The following is a 16,802-nucleotide window of genomic DNA, read 5'->3' as shown; positions in this document are numbered from 1 at the left end:
TGAAGAGAGAAATAAGGGGAGAGATTATTAGAAAGATAAGTGTTTCCTTTCCTTTATCCCTTTCATTTATAATAGGATGCTAATGTAATGTAATGAGTTTCCCTTGAGGCATTTTGTGTAATTGAAAGTTCATTATAGAAATGATGTTTTGTAGAGACACCAATTTTCGTCTTGGTGTGTAGAGATCCCTTGTTTGGGGATATGGCTAGGGCTCAAGAGGCCTCATGATGTCATTATGGAAGGGTAAAAAATGAGTATTGTTATAAGAAATTTGGTAATCATGTTTGAAATATTGCAAAGAAAAATAGATGAAACTTATAAAAGTTATGTGTTGTTATTTGATTCAAGTTGTGTGTATGATTATGTACAAAGAAAAGTTTGTTATCTTACATTTATGATGTATAAAAAGTTTCCTACTTGAATGCAAGAAAAGAAGTAGTAATAATAAGTCTTATTAGGATTTATATTTGAATGACTTCAAAATGATAACATAAATTTGATGTTCTCTAGATTTTAAATATATTTATAAGGTCAAGTTCAGAAAACATTCATTTCCATATAGTGCAGATCTAAATCTTGAGGTAGACTTATGCAAGATAAGGTTAAGAAAATAGTCATCTAATCTTACCTGTCTTCAAAAAGAAAATCGATGTATTTTGGATAGGAAAAATGTGGGCATGACAAAAACTAACTATTATTTCAAACATCCTACCTATTTTCCAAAGTTGCACAAAGTTGTAACATTTGCATCTTTTCAATTTTTTCAAAGTTGACAATTGCATGACAACTTTTGGCTTCCTTGCTACCAATGGAGGAAAAATAAATATCTTATGGTATTTCAAACCTTATTACACCTCACTCCATGTTTCTTCATTCTTTTGACCATACTATGGTTGTTTGACCACCTTTGACCACCTAGAAATAACCAAGCAACCAAGATGGTGAACAAATTTTAATTAAGGTTTTTTTCTTGCCATATGAGATATGATAATTTTAGTGGAAATAGCCTAGTATCTAATAATCGTGACATGAAATAAAATGTAAAATTTTAATAACATTCATGAGGCTAAAGTAAATTATGGAACTTGTAAACTAGTACACACCTTTGGATAGGATCTCAAGACATTTAGATCAGTTGCAACTTCTTATTTAAATTGCTGTCCAACTGTAGATTTTGTTCAATAGGTTTAAAATTCTACCTAATTGATTTTATTCAAATAGGTAGTTTGAGTTGCCTGCCTCTAAAGTATCCAAATAGCTAAATTTTAATTTTGTTATAATTTGAACATTCGATGATAAAATGATGTTTGGTCTCAACCACTTTCATATTCCAGAATATATACATGTAATTTTTTCACTTTTCTTTTGGTATCAACTATTTCTTATAATTCAATATTTGCTCCTATAAATTATTTTTCCTAATGATCATCTGTGAGATTAAATTCTTTGACATATTAATTTGTTTATCTATTTTGGTTTGACCATATGATACTCCTAATTTTTTTTTTGTACAATTTTTTTTATTTCTTCATGGCTAATTGGACTCTTGAATGTTAATGTCTTATTTTTAATCCTCTTTTTGTTTTTCTTCATCCATGTGCTCTTTCTCCTATCTAGTCTTTCCTCTTTGACTAACTTAGGCCAACTACATTCTTCCATATGTTGGGTTTTATTTAGTTATCTCAATAGTTGGGTCATTATTGAAGCTTCTAATGGGACGGTACTTGTTTTTCCAATAAGATCTCTAAAATAACCATTGTTTTAATTTTGAGGTGGGTGATGATGAGATGCTTAACTAAGAAACCCTTATTCCATATCTATGACCCAAACTTGAGTCTTGCAAGCCAAAATTGGGATGTTCATGCACTAGTCTCCCCCACAAAGAAAGCAATTGTCATGGGACAGTAGGGGTAAGTAGTTTAGGATTGATTCCTCTACTCTTGAAGTCAGTTTCATGGCCCTATATATATTCTTAAATTTGCCACATTGAATGTAACCAAAATCTATGATGACTTTACTTACCTTGTTGAGAATCTTGAAATTAATACTGATAATTTATTTTTCTTCTATTTCTATTTCGTAGCTATCTAAAGTAATTGAAGCAACAATTAAAGTCTTCATTGCATGTACATCAAACACTTTGTTTTCTATTTGTGAGTTGATCATGTTAGTGAACATGTTCAAGAGAAACTGTCAATTAATATGTTGGATTTCCTTTACTATTTATGTTTCAAAAAAAAATTAAAATATTATGCTTGAGTGGACCAAATTAATGGAGATAGTATTAGATGTTAATTGTGTCAATCTCTTGATTTTAGGCAATGTAGAAGGAGGCCCTAGTTCAATATACAATCTCAATTGATATGCATAAGACATCAAGTGGAGTTGAAAAATGCAACATGTTTGCATTTTTAATACAGGTCGCTAATGTAAATGTGGTGCCTTTTTTCAGCTCCACCTATTATCCATGCATACGGAACAATGTTGCACATTCATTCTCGATTCAGAATGGTTGAATCTTATTTTGCATGGGAGGGAGAGAAACCAAAGACATATGGATGCTTAAGTGGCTACAAATAATGATTCTTCACTATTTACATTGTAGTTCTATTGATGAGTTCCTTGTTTTGACTATTGCTACATTCTACATTTTGATGTTATTAAAAGTAATGTTTTGTTTCCTTTGTTGAAATGTGTCATGCCTTCATTCACTAAAATTGATTACTACTAATTGCAACCATATTGGTAACATGTTGATCTTAGTCTTCTTAAAGTTTTTTTTGTTAACACTATAGATCCTAATATGCATATAACACACTCACCAATGCAACAAAAATGGAACATATCTTGAAACTTTTCAACACTTTTGTAATGCTAATTGATCATTATTTCATTGTATTTGGTTGCAGGGTACCGAGCAATAGAACTGAATGATAAATTGAGGTTGTAGGGTAAAGAAAGCATCTCTCCATCATTTGAGGGTAATTCTAGGTAAGGACTGAATCTACTTATTGTTTGAATCTAAAAGGAAAGTATCGATGGCATTTTTTTTAAGATTCATGCACAATGTTGTTTTGTTACATGTTTGGTGTTGAATGAGGGATATCAATCAATGATCTTCTCCTTCTTATTCCAATTGGATAGAATGTTATTAAGGCTACTCTAATTGTAATATTTTGTAAAGGATAATATTGTAATATACAAATATCTAGTTGATCCCCCTTGAAAAGAGTTTGAATCCCATCTTATATCTTGCAAGGATGTGAAGAGATGCACCCTCCAAACATAGATTGGTTGGCTATAAGTGGGTATTACACACAATTTTTAAATAAGGATGAGTTCTCAACTATTTGTAAGATACAACTTCTCACATCATCTACCCTTACCAATGTCACTGTTAAAAACTCAACTCCTTAAAAATCAAGCACTCAAACTTTGATCGGTCCATCAACTGTTAATCATATTGCAAGGTCCAAATTATGATCTCAATCATAGTTTTTTATCACACTCTTATCATGAGATATCTTGTCCTTCCCTATGTCCACACCCTTGGGTTGTTCAAACACACTATTTTCCATCCTTAATGCCCATTAACAACTACCATCACTATCAGCATGTAGATAATAAAATGTAACTTTCCCTCTCTCCCAACCAACCCACATTATATATTTTCATTTATCCAATACTTGGATCAACCCTTGACCCTTTGGTCCTTGACTCAATTTAGGCCTAAGGATGTTACTTGTGACATAACCTTGAACCAATATCTTATACTAAATCCTCAATAGCATCCTTGACTTTGTCAAACTTATGACAAACAACTAAACATGTGGAACATCACTCACTTATCAAACTAGAAAATGTATTCCCAAGAACTCTTAAATCAATATGGATATTTACTCCCCATAGATCAATAATTACCTTACCTTGGATGACCAAACAAATAGGATTATTACACTCCTAATACTACCAACATGACAAACACTAATTACTTTGGATCACTAAACAGATAGGACACTTATGATTTTTTTTTTAAAGCAGGGTCATCGTCAAAGTTTCGATGACCATTAGTTGATCTATAGACAGTCATTTTCATTGATGACATGGCAACGTCATCAGAATATCATAAGATTCTAATGATGGTTGGTTAATTTTTTGATGAGGCCTGTCATTGATGGCATGGCAAGCTCATCGATAAAAATCTCTTAATCATCAAAGTTTTGATGTTTTCTAGTAATGGTCTGATACCACCTCGTGACAAAGATTGGGATCATTTTTGGTGAGGTTGTCCATCAATATATAGACAACCCTAGATTTTGTCAAAATTTGGACAAAATTATAGTGATAGAATTTTTCTACCATTGGTGGTTGAAATATCGATGAACCCTCATCAAAAAATAGGTCCAAATTTACTAGTGACAAGCAACCTACTTGGTCTAGGGGAAATGCCCTATGTTCTTAGAGGATCTCTCTTGTGTCAGTCACCAGTTGTCCTAACCATGTCTATCTATTGCATCTTAGTCTACTAATGAGATTCCTCTTGCATAAGATCTCTCTAGTGTCAGTCACCAGTTGTCCTAATTGTGTTTGTCTACTATCGTCTGTCTACTGAAGAGATTTCTCACAAATGTTATGAACTTCAACATTTGACATCAATCCTTTGACACTCAAACCAAAATTAAAAATTGAGCTATTTGAGCTATGCTTATCTTTACTTTGTGTGTTTTAATTTCGCATTTTCATTTCCCTTTGAGCAACTCTAGGATGTCTACATTCAACTAGAGGAGCAAGGAGTAGGGGCATGATCTTTTCTTTATTTTTTGTTTGTTGGTTTAGTTCCAATGATACATGTAATGCCCCACTAAGGGATCCAAAAGAATTAACCTAAAGTTTTACTAAGTTTTCCAAACATTTTTTTAAAGTAAGAAAGATATCATACACATCAAACACATAGTAGTGGAAGCAATAACATACAATCAATGATAAGTATACATAACAGGTTACATTCCTTAAGGATCCCATGACTTTGAGTCACATTTATATTTAATTAATTCTAAGTCTAACAACTACCATATCCACATGAAAGAATAATGAAAAGTCCAATGTCCATAATATACATTTTTTCTAAATGCCTCTTGGCAAATGAAATCTAGAATGCTCAATCATCCACTGTACATGTCATAGGGTATGAAAGGCTAAAAGAATATACATGTAATGATACACCATCATCCTCGAATGCATGATACAAAGTAAAATAAATTAAATGAAACTAATAACATACATGATACATCCATACAACTATCCATCATAAAATACAAAAAACTAAGTGTACAGTTCCTCCCAACCGTTAATAGCATCATTAGACCATCATGGGCCCTAGCCATCCCCCATGTGTAACATCCCAAGCCACCAAAGAGATCATTGGTACTATCATAATAGGAACATCACTCCTAAAATATGCTACAACATATGCATATAGAAATTTAACATACTAGAATAATGCATAAGTAAACAACATCATCTAAACATGATAAACAAGTGTACCAAGAAGCTCCAGCCATGGTGACTATGAATGAATCTCAATGGTAAGAGTGGAAAAGCACTACCACTCGACCGCGTGGAACCTAAATGGCCCACTCCCATCATGTTGAGGAGATAGTCTCAAGTCCCAAACAGGATATCAATCCAAGCATCAAAATACTCTCTAGGTTCAGCGAATCCTAAAAGTATACTAAGTCAAAGATTCCAACACATAGATCGACATCTAGACCTAGAGGCAAACAAGACATGTAGGAAACCTACTATGCAAGCAGGAAAGTGTCATTGCACAAATCACGTTGGAAGTTACTCAAGCAATCCCTTAGGAATCTTGGGTCCCCACTGATCCTATGGCCACTAATATCCTCTCATACTGACAAGACATATTATAGAATGCAAGGTCATAACCAAGCGTTCTCTCAACTCCCATCCTAGTCTGTACTAGCACTTGAGGCATGGGTGAGAACATACAATTAATCTTATTAGGTTCATTTAAGTCAGTATTTAGTGTAATGTTATCACTTATTAAAAACAACTTACAATAAGTCATCCCTAGAGCCTCTTAGGGCCCCCATCCCCCATTACAAGCCACTTCCTGACACTACACATAGATAACCTACCCTAGGCTCATGAAATCATAAATCACAAAATCACCTCAACCCTATACAAGCGATTGGGAAGCATCAAAACACAAGCCATAATAATCACATCAGTTCTCCACCAGCAACTAAAAAGCATCAAATGATAGTCATAATGATCACAATAGTTCTCGATCAGCAACTGAAGACATCTATGATAAATCACAATATCCATCAGTTCTTAACAAGCAATCGAAAAAAATATCCCAAAATAAATCACAATACTGATCGAAGACTCCAAAATAGTCAAGTCAAAACATGTCACAACATGACATCATCAAGAACAAATCACTTAAAACACTTCAATCCTCTCAAAGCGATTGGAAAGCAAATAAAATATAACTGATTGATGACTCAAAAATGGTTAAGACAGGTACCTCATAAACATACACCTCAGCTTCACACAAGGAAACTGGAAAGCAATAACAACCAAAAAATACATCCATCATAGAGCATATCAACACATCACCACGGTTGGGTTTAGAAAAATCAAGAGCAAATCATCATATCATCACAATCACATAACCTCCGAGACTTTGGTAACAACCTAAACTAGTCAACATCTAATCAACCCCAAAACTCCCAAAAGCATAGATAGTACAACAAAATAGTACAATTTCATAGTTTGGATTTGATTTCAAATACACAATAGGGTTAAAAATGAAGTTTCAATGTACGTTTCAAGTGTATAGCATTCTCAATATTACCCTTATAATTTAACCTGATCATTTATTCAACCCATAAATATAAAGTTACCCTCATGTTAAGAGACAAATTTCCTAACAACATAATCTGAGGATAATATTTTATTTTATTAAATTATAAAAATAACCATTAATGATTTTAAATAAAATAATTACGATTTATTTTAAAACAATAATTTTTCTTTAACATCAAAAATTAAATCCTTATTAATAACTATCCATTATTAATATATCTTATTTAAATCATATTTAATTAAATTAATTGATGTTTTTATTTAAATATATTACATCTATTATTATTGTGTCAAATTATAAAATATTAATAAATTTTAATAATAAAATTATTAATAAATGATATCATAATTTTAATATGATTAAAATTTAATAAGAACTAAATACAATTTTATAATATTAAATTAAACCACATAATAAAATCGAATTTCAACTAATATTAAAAAGGGCACATATATAAGTTTTTTTTTTTAAAATATGTTTAAAGTGATTTTCAAATCGCTATCTGTGATTAATGCAGCACAAGGTTGCTGTCCTAGTCGCCTACTGTATATATTTAAAAGGGGTAGCTGGTGGTTAAGCCGCCCCTCCCCATTCCATTTTTTTTTTAATATATTTTTTAATAATAAACTTTGTTATTAATAAACTTTTTCTTTTAAAATATAATTTATTTATTTTATAAAATTTATAAATATTTAAACAATTTATTTTATATATATATATATATATATATATATATATATATATATATATATATATATATATATATATATATTGTTTTCATCTTTACTCTGATAGAGAAAATATTATCAACCATCCAAATTTTTAATTTAGAATTTCATCTTTAAATTTCAACCCCTTCCCGATTAAATCTTATTTTCTTTAATCTAGAAAATGAGGGTTTTTTATTACGTTTATTTTCTCCACGTATACAGAAGTTGATGACAAGCATTTAATAATTCACAATATTGAAATGTTTAAGCTTTCATCATAGAGAATTCAGATTTACAATCCACAGGCACGAATAAGACAAGGAAGGATAATTGTGCAATTAATCAGTAATCAAAAACACAAGATCCTACCTGAACTTGATGCTAATATGCAACCACCCAAAAATTGTGAGAGAATTCACTCCTCCTCAAGAACCTTTCTCTAAATTTTTTCCTAGAATTCTCCTTCTAGAAATTTGCTTCCAAATTTCGCATCCAAAATTCGTCTCTTTGAAATTCCTCCCTTTTGAAAATGAACCCTCCAATGATAATAATGAGTTATCTCCTCAAATCAAAGCACTAATTGTGCATTCACCCAAGAGGACTTCTTGCTCACCAGAGTTAACTCTAAAATTATCTTTCTTTTATATTTTCATGCACGTTAAGTGAATTATTAAATTACTTTATTTAATTTTCCACTTGACTTCTATTTTTTATTAATTTATTACTTTACTCTCAGGCAATATTTATGAGTTAAAATATCTTTATTAAGTCCACATGTTTTATCTTTTTAATTAATTTCTTTTATATTCAACTCATGCATGCATCATGCAATCTAGAATCTTTTAATAATTTAATATCTTTTTCACTTTTAATTTATTTTAGAAACTTAATTGATAACATATTTATTAACTTAAATAACAATAATATTTAGCATTTATTTAAAAATCAACTCTAAATATATTAGTATTAAATTAAATAAATATTATCACGTTCTAAATTTATCCTTAAACTTTTATCTCCAAATTTAATTCTTTTTATTTAATTAATTTCTCAATTAATTAAATATTAAAGATATCATATTAATTTTCCATTAAATTAAATCATTAATTTTCCATTAAATTAAATCATTAATTTAATCTTTTAATTAGACTTAATTAATAGAAAATACACCAAAGACTCATAAAGACAACATACAAAAATCCATCATAGTAAAACACATATAAAATCAAACTGAAGGGTTATAATCACGAATTAACATATTTGATGCATTCGGAGGGTACTTGTCCTAATTTTTAATTAGGACAATGGCTTAAAGGTTTAGGATTTGGACTTAAGAATTTATCTCCCCTCTTACCATTGAGATAATGCGATAGGGTATGTTGATCCTGGCAATTCAGGGAAGTCGATACCTGGTACCTGTAACCTGCATAAAATCCACACATGTATAAACACAATATTCTAAGCTAAATCAGCAATGGAAGGAAGTGGTACATCATGTAGATCCTGACTAGCAAGTGACTATGACTCCGTTCGTTACCCACATCAGAAACGCCATACATAAAGAAAACAAACATGCACACCATACACATGCAGTATGGGATAAGTATCCATAAGAAGACACATAATAATCCATCTAAATAATCATCATCAGTAACTGAAAACACTTAATAATCATCATATAATAAACTGAATGTAAAATAATATATGATAATCTCAAAACAATACTACTAATCATCAAACATAAAACTGGCCTAAAAGAGTTTGGCAATGATAGCAAAAATGTAACTTAGGGGCAGGCACTACAATACAAAGGGTCCATATAAAAGGGGTGTCCACTATAAGAGCCTCTATCTCGTGTTGGATGGTCATGTGTACCTTGACTCATTTTATATGGAAACTTCAGTGAGGTTGGTTCTTCTCCTTATCTGTTTTGAGTGAATTATCTATGCTATAGTAAAATAATACTCATCTTGAGAAGTGAATGTATGAGTCACTGCAAGTATTCTTAGCACACTTCTATCTTAGGTTATGATGCAAGGGTTGTTGCTAATAGCATGCATGAGAAGGATCTCTTGTGTGTCTGATGTGCTTATACACAAGAAACATTCTAGTCATCCTAGAATTTATGTTTTGATGCTATTGTTCACTTACTATATCAAAAGGAACAAGTGTTTTGGTCATTTTGGCTTCTTGTGCCTTAATGCTTGCATCTAATTTTGACAAATTACGATTAATGTCATATTCATATTCTCATGGTATTCCTATCAGTGAGGGTTGTACAACATCTTGTGACCTTAAGAAAAAATCCTTAATGATGAAATATAAGCTATGGTTCAGTGGCTAAAGTCCTAGACTTGCATTCATTTTAGACTTGCATTTTTATATCCAACATTGTAATGATACTCATTCTATGAAACTATGAGAAATGAAGATAAGGATCCCTAAGCACTATGTCATTGTTCACCATTTTCAAGATCAAAACCACATCTTGATATCATTAAACAACTAAACAATGCACTTTAAATTTTTGGTGTTGATGTGATCTTCTTGTGCAAGCATCAAAATTCAAACCATCCTCAAAATATTCCTCATTAGTCAACCTTAGTAAAACTAGGTAAAAAATTCTCAAGTTGGCTTAACAATTGTCATCAACTTTCTTCCTATACTACTTCACTTCTTCTTAATTGAATCTATCAAATCTCATTCTTCTATACTATGATTCCTCTTCTGATAAGTCATTAATGATAACATCATCTGATTTTGCTCCCAAGGGGGCAGGATGAATCTATAACTTCAATGTAGCGACTATCTCAAGTCCTCATCGCTAGGGGCATTCTTATCAACAAAACTCAAGTCCTCATAACTAGGGGCATTCTTATAAGTAGGGGAGTCTCAATTAATCAAACCAATATCAAACTAAGTGTCCTAATCTACATCATCAACTACTAATCACTCTTCAAATCTAGTGATCTTTGATCATTCTAAGTCAAGGTCAACCTAAATATCAATCTCAAATATGAATTTTGACCACTCTAAATCATAAATTCAAAATCTCTTACATGATTGACCATTCTACACCAAATCATTGCTAAATCAAAAACTTCTGACCATTCTAAGTCATAAGTTTGAAATATCAATAGACCTTTGACCATTCTAAGTCAAAGTCGATGCACAATCAACTTTAGTTCAATCAAGTTCAAACTTGTTTGTAATCAATTTGATATCCAACATACCTTTGACCATTCTAAGTCAAAGTCAATGCTCAATCAACTTTAGTTTGATCAAGTTCAAAGTTGTTGTAATCAATTTCATATTCAACATACCTTTGACCATTCTAAGTCAAAGTTGTTTGTAATCAATTTCATATTCAACAGACCTTTGACCATTCTAAGTCAAAGTTGATGCTTAAACAACTTTAGTTTGATCAATTTCAAAGTTGTCTTCTTGACAATCTTACCTTCATAGACCTTTGACCCTTCTAAGTCAAAGTTGATGCTCAATAGACCTTTGACCACTCTAATTCAAAGTTGATGCCTAATGAACCTTTGACCCTCGTAAGTTAGAGGCAATGCTCAACGAAACTTTGATCTTTCTAAGCCAAAGATGATACTTACATCAACTAAACTCCATCTAATCAAGCTTAGAGTTGACTCCTTACTCTCTTTAGGATTAGCTTTATCAAGACCCATATCAAGCTATCATGAACCTCTAAACATTAAAGCTTCTTTGAACAAATGCATTGCTCGCACATCCATTCAAAGAGGGGCAAATGTAATCACCCAAAAATGGTACAGTGAAACAGGTGCCCCTAATCTCAAAAATCAAACAAAAATCATCAAAAGTCCTAGCACAAAAGGCAATCTATTTCTATCACTTAATCTGATCAATGTATAAATTGAATAAAACCCTTAAAATACAATAATCCTTAGAAAAAATAAATTAATTCCTAAATATACAATGATAATTAGCAACAAATCACCATTGACTATTTAATTTAATTCAAATGTCCTAGCACATTAATTAAATTAAACCCATTTTCTAATTACACATCAAAAAGGAATTAAAGTTGATTAAATTGAATTAAAACTCCAAAAAATCAATTATTTCCTAAATTTACAATGATAATTAGCAGTAAATCACCATGGACTATTTAATTTAATTCAAATGTCCTAGAACATTAATTAAATTAAACTCATTTGCTAATTACACATCAAAAAGGAATTAAAATTGATCAAATTGAATTGCACATCAAAAAGGAATTAAAATTGATCAAATTGAATTCCACGTCACAAAGAAATTAAAATTGATCAATCTCCAAAAAAATCAATATTGAATTAAATATTTAATAAATTGAGAGAAATTGACTAAAAGAGATAAATATTCAATTAAATTCCATTATCACTAATTATCCTCTCAAAAAGGAAAATTGATTAAAATAAGGAGTTAAGTTGAGTTCAAATATTCAATTCAATTCAGTTATCTTTTCCAAGATTGAAAATTGATGAAAACAAGGATTGATTGAAAGAGTTGTGTTGAGTTTTAACTTCATAATGGGGAAATCAAATATTAAATGGAATAGTTAACTTGGCCAAGAATAAATTAAAAAGGGAAGTCAAGGGAATTATACTACTATTTTAGGAAGTTAACTGGGCAATCTAACCTAGTCAACTCTTAATCACTGCCAATCACTCCCAATTAAGGGTAGTGAACTAGTCAGTCACCTCCTACAAAGACTCTATCTAACAAAAGGTGTGTGGACTTGAACTCAACTCGTCCTCTTCTTGGAAATATCTATAAAATAAGGCCTTCTAACCTTCATTTCTCATAAGATGTATGTGTAATTGAAGAGTAAGAATATAATGCTGGAATCTCTTTAGAGATATTATGCATTAGAATTTATTGAGATTATTGCTTTGTTAGATCATATAGATTTGATTGGCTTTCATCTTTCATTCATCTAGTTTTCATACATATTGTCATGCAAAAATAAAATAAAATATAGCTTAGATCTACATTCATACTAAAATCTTTCATTTTAATATCATTTAGTCACTGATACAACTTTGGATTAGAGAGCTACAAACTACTATTGATTAAGTCACTTTTGCATGGTATTTTTCATATTGTTTATTTTCTCATTTGGCTGACCATGGATGTAATGATTTATTGAAGTATGGTGTTTACATATACAGGTACCATCTTTCACACACACACAACTATAATCAACTAAAGTTATGCTTCCATAGACTTTACTTTGTGTATGGAAATGATCACATAATGACTGATCGCTAAGGGTTTGGCAGAGGTAATACCAAAACCTGGTCTATGCATAATATGTTGATCAAATTGGACCTCCATTAGTTGTCTAGCTAATTCCATTAGAATGATTTTGTTGGTAGCATATCAAGGTCAGGTACATGGTTCTCCATTTAAATACCCAACTCTCAAATAGGTAAAGGTCAAAAATTAAATAAAGATGCAACCATATTGATTAACCTTATCCCAAGCCTCATCAAACACTCTTTTGACAAACAACTACTTATCAAACAAGCACTGGAAATATCCAAAGAATACATCCTAAACTCTCATATAGTGATACTCACTATTTGTCAAAGTAATCTAATCATAATACTCCCAAATCAAAACTTGAAGACGGCCTCCTTTGGTTAAAAGTCCTAAAAAAGATCCCATAGCAACAACAATATAAACAAGATAAGAATTCATGTAGAACGACATTGATGTTCCTATATTGAGTAGTTGCTCACAAAGTGTAGTGTTGATAATCTCTCCTCAAAATATATGTTCATTATTAATAATGATTTGAAAAATGAACTTGTACATCCATGGTTCAAAATCACTGGAATCCTTGAGACTACATATTCTACTAAGAAGGGTAATCAAGTCTTGGTATTCTACCTTGAAACTGGATCTATGAATGGTTTTAGGCCATCTTGAGAAATTTCTTCTCTTGGTATCCAACTAATATAAATTAACATATTTCTAAGAATTTCCCTTGTTTTCATTCCATATTTCCCAAGATGCTCCCTTTGTCAAATCAACACATTCTGCACTCTGTGATACTTTGGAAATTTGTTCAATAACCTTAAGATCGAGGCTAATAATGACATTACTATCTACATCCTTGATCATTTTAGACTTTGGATTGAAACACTTTGCACATCCTAGAACAAATTTTGGTTCTAGGGTAGCCAAAGGGATTGTAGACACCAAATAAATATTACTCATTTTGATGTATTTCATCTCATGATTAGCATGAGCTTCTATCCTTTACAAGAAATTTATCATATCCACATGCCTGATCTCTGTATCTAACACACTATCAAGAATAGACGTGATGTGAGATAGAGTTGTACGAGCCAACTCTATCATATTGATATTTCATTTTTCCTTTCAATTCTATGGATGAGGGTATTTATTGTGCTTGTGCTACAACATAAAAATTTCAAAATGTGAACACATCATCATAGGACATTGCTTCCATAAAAATGTTGATTCTTGATCAACAACAAAGGTTTGGAGTATGGATTAGACACTTCAAAGATCTTGTGTAAAGATCTTGAAAGGAGATAAAATGCATATGTAAAGGTTAAAAATGACTTGAGAAGATGGAAACATGAGGTAAAAGTGAGCTTTTATGGATATGCTTTAAGGCGTGAAAGCAATATGCATGGGAATGTGTGCAAATGATTTTTTCTTTTACTTTTAAAGAGTGACTTTTAGTCAAAAACCGGTTCTCAAGATGTCATTGCATGAAAAGTGAATTACATGTATATGTGACATGCGATTGGGAATGAAAAGTGAGATTGCATGTAAATATAGATGGAGGGTGAGATTGTAACATGTAATTACATATGAAAAAGAGATGCGATGTATCATGACATGAAAAGTGGAATTACATGTAATTGCTCTTATAGTGTAATTGCATATGAAAGGAATGGATGCAACATGCCTTGGCATGTAATGACAAATATGGAATGAAATGAGGCACTTGCATGCGATGATGGAAAGTGGAGTGAAGTGAAATGTGCTCAAGTTCTTGGGAAAGAGCTTGCAACTTCTTCCAAATGAAGAAAAATGAAGAAACAAGCAAACAAGCAAGCAAACAAAAAAAAACCACAAAAGAAATGCATACCTTTGGTATTAGACCCAAACATGTCAACAAGAAAATTACTTCAACATGCAAACTCGAATTTAGAATTTGGGAAAAAACCAAAAAAAGTATGAAAATGAGTCTTTTCATCATTTTTAAAAAGAAAATGCACTTTTTGTGGCATCTATATCAACAAGTGTGCAACATCAAGCTAAAACATGCATCAAAACAACAAGATAAGCATGAATTAATTAGCAAAATGGAAAATGTCTACTTAATTGAAGATTAATGTGCCAAGAATGAAGGGGAAGAAGTTCCAACTTTGAAAATTTCTCAAAACAAACTTGGACCTCTTCAACCTTGCAATGATGAATTCAAAAAGAGCATTCAGTGAGGCATTTTTGGATAGGAATGCCAAAAATGTGCCCTATAATCCCTCAAAACACCAATGTTTCTAATAATTACAAGTTCTTGGGACATTTTTGGTAAAAAAATGTGTTTCAAATCTTCCCCAAATGAATTATTTTTTGCAAATGAAAGGCAAAAACATGATTCAATAACAATAATATGGATCAAAGACCAAAAATTCCTCCATAAGCCAAAACGTGATCAACAACACCATGAAAATGGATGTTTTTGGTCAAAAATATGACTACAAATCACCATTAAATGAAATAATTTCGGCATGTAATCAAACATCCAGGGCATGATAATGCCAAGAAATGCAAAAATGCTTTTCCTTTTAGGATTTTCAAGCCATATTATGATCAAAACGTGTTCTTGGAGGGCATGTGTGTGGAGTTTTGCCTTTAATCTTCAAAATTGGGTTTCATGGAATAACATACATGCATTATAAGATAAATTGCACCTTTTGGGTAAGTTTGCATAATTTAAAAATATGGATAAGAGTGTCTCCATTAAAATCACACCTTTTGGATGCAAGTAAATGTTTTAAAAACACATTTAATAAAGTCCATGAGAAAAATTGCACCTATTGGATGCATATGCATATATTAAAATTTTCTCACAAATGACCCTTAGTGAAAAATCACACCTTTTGGGGGTCACTACATATTTTGAAAACACTCAAATATGCATGTCTCACCTTTTGGGAGTCATTGCATATTTTAAGACACATGTAATGACATTTTATGTGTTTTTAAATTGCCTTTTCATTCAAAATTGTACCTTTTGGGTGCATAAGCTTTTTTTGATGAAAATGTGTTTGTAGACATGTTAGCATAACTTAAGTGATGAATTAAACACATGTTAATTTTAATTTTTGAAGAAATATTTTTCAAATGGGTCATAAATAATATTTACACCATATAGATAAATATATAATGTGCAAATATCATTTTAAAAGTAATACTTATTAAAATATTTTGAATTAAAACTTAAAATCTAAGTTAAATTATATAGTTAATATAGTCACTTAAGTGAAAAATTAAAAAGAAACTCAACCCAAAAATATAACATAAAGTGCTTTATAGTTACTTTAAGTGAAAAATTAAAATGATAAAGTAACTTAAAAATATAACATAAAGTGAATTTATGTTATATTTTTCAAAAAGTGAATGTCAACTTCAAAATATAACATGATATTTTAATTCATGTAGTTGCACCTAGAAATTCCACTTTTTGGGCACTCAAATGGTCATATCTTTTGATTGTCAACTTTGACTAAGTCCTAAGATAGATCAAATGGAAGGGAAAACTGAAAGCAATAAGTTGAGCAAAACCAAAAGACCAAAAGCTATAAAAAAAACACTCAAAAATAAGAAAAATATGTTGAAGGCTTCAAAAATCAAACATAGGCTCAACAAACAAAAAAATTAAAAAGACTTGATGAAAGCCTTCAGTAAAAGGATTAATTATATCAATTAGAAATGATTGGTTAATCAATACTAACCAATTAAATAATGAATTAAACTTAGAGAAATACGAAACTAAGTTGAAAAGTTTCGTAGAGTTACCTACATTTTGTGGTGACAATATGCAGGACAACGAAAGCTAGGTTAGTAGTAAAAGGATTTGCATAGAAAAAGGGCATTGATTTTGATGAGACATTTTCTCCCAATGTCAA

Source organism: Cupressus sempervirens, chromosome 5, assembly GCF_028749045.1.
Source record: "Cupressus sempervirens isolate cs-2001-9-10 chromosome 5, ASM2874904v1, whole genome shotgun sequence".
Classification (NCBI taxonomy): domain Eukaryota; kingdom Viridiplantae; phylum Streptophyta; class Pinopsida; order Cupressales; family Cupressaceae; genus Cupressus; species Cupressus sempervirens.
This window is presented reverse-complemented; position numbering follows the sequence as displayed.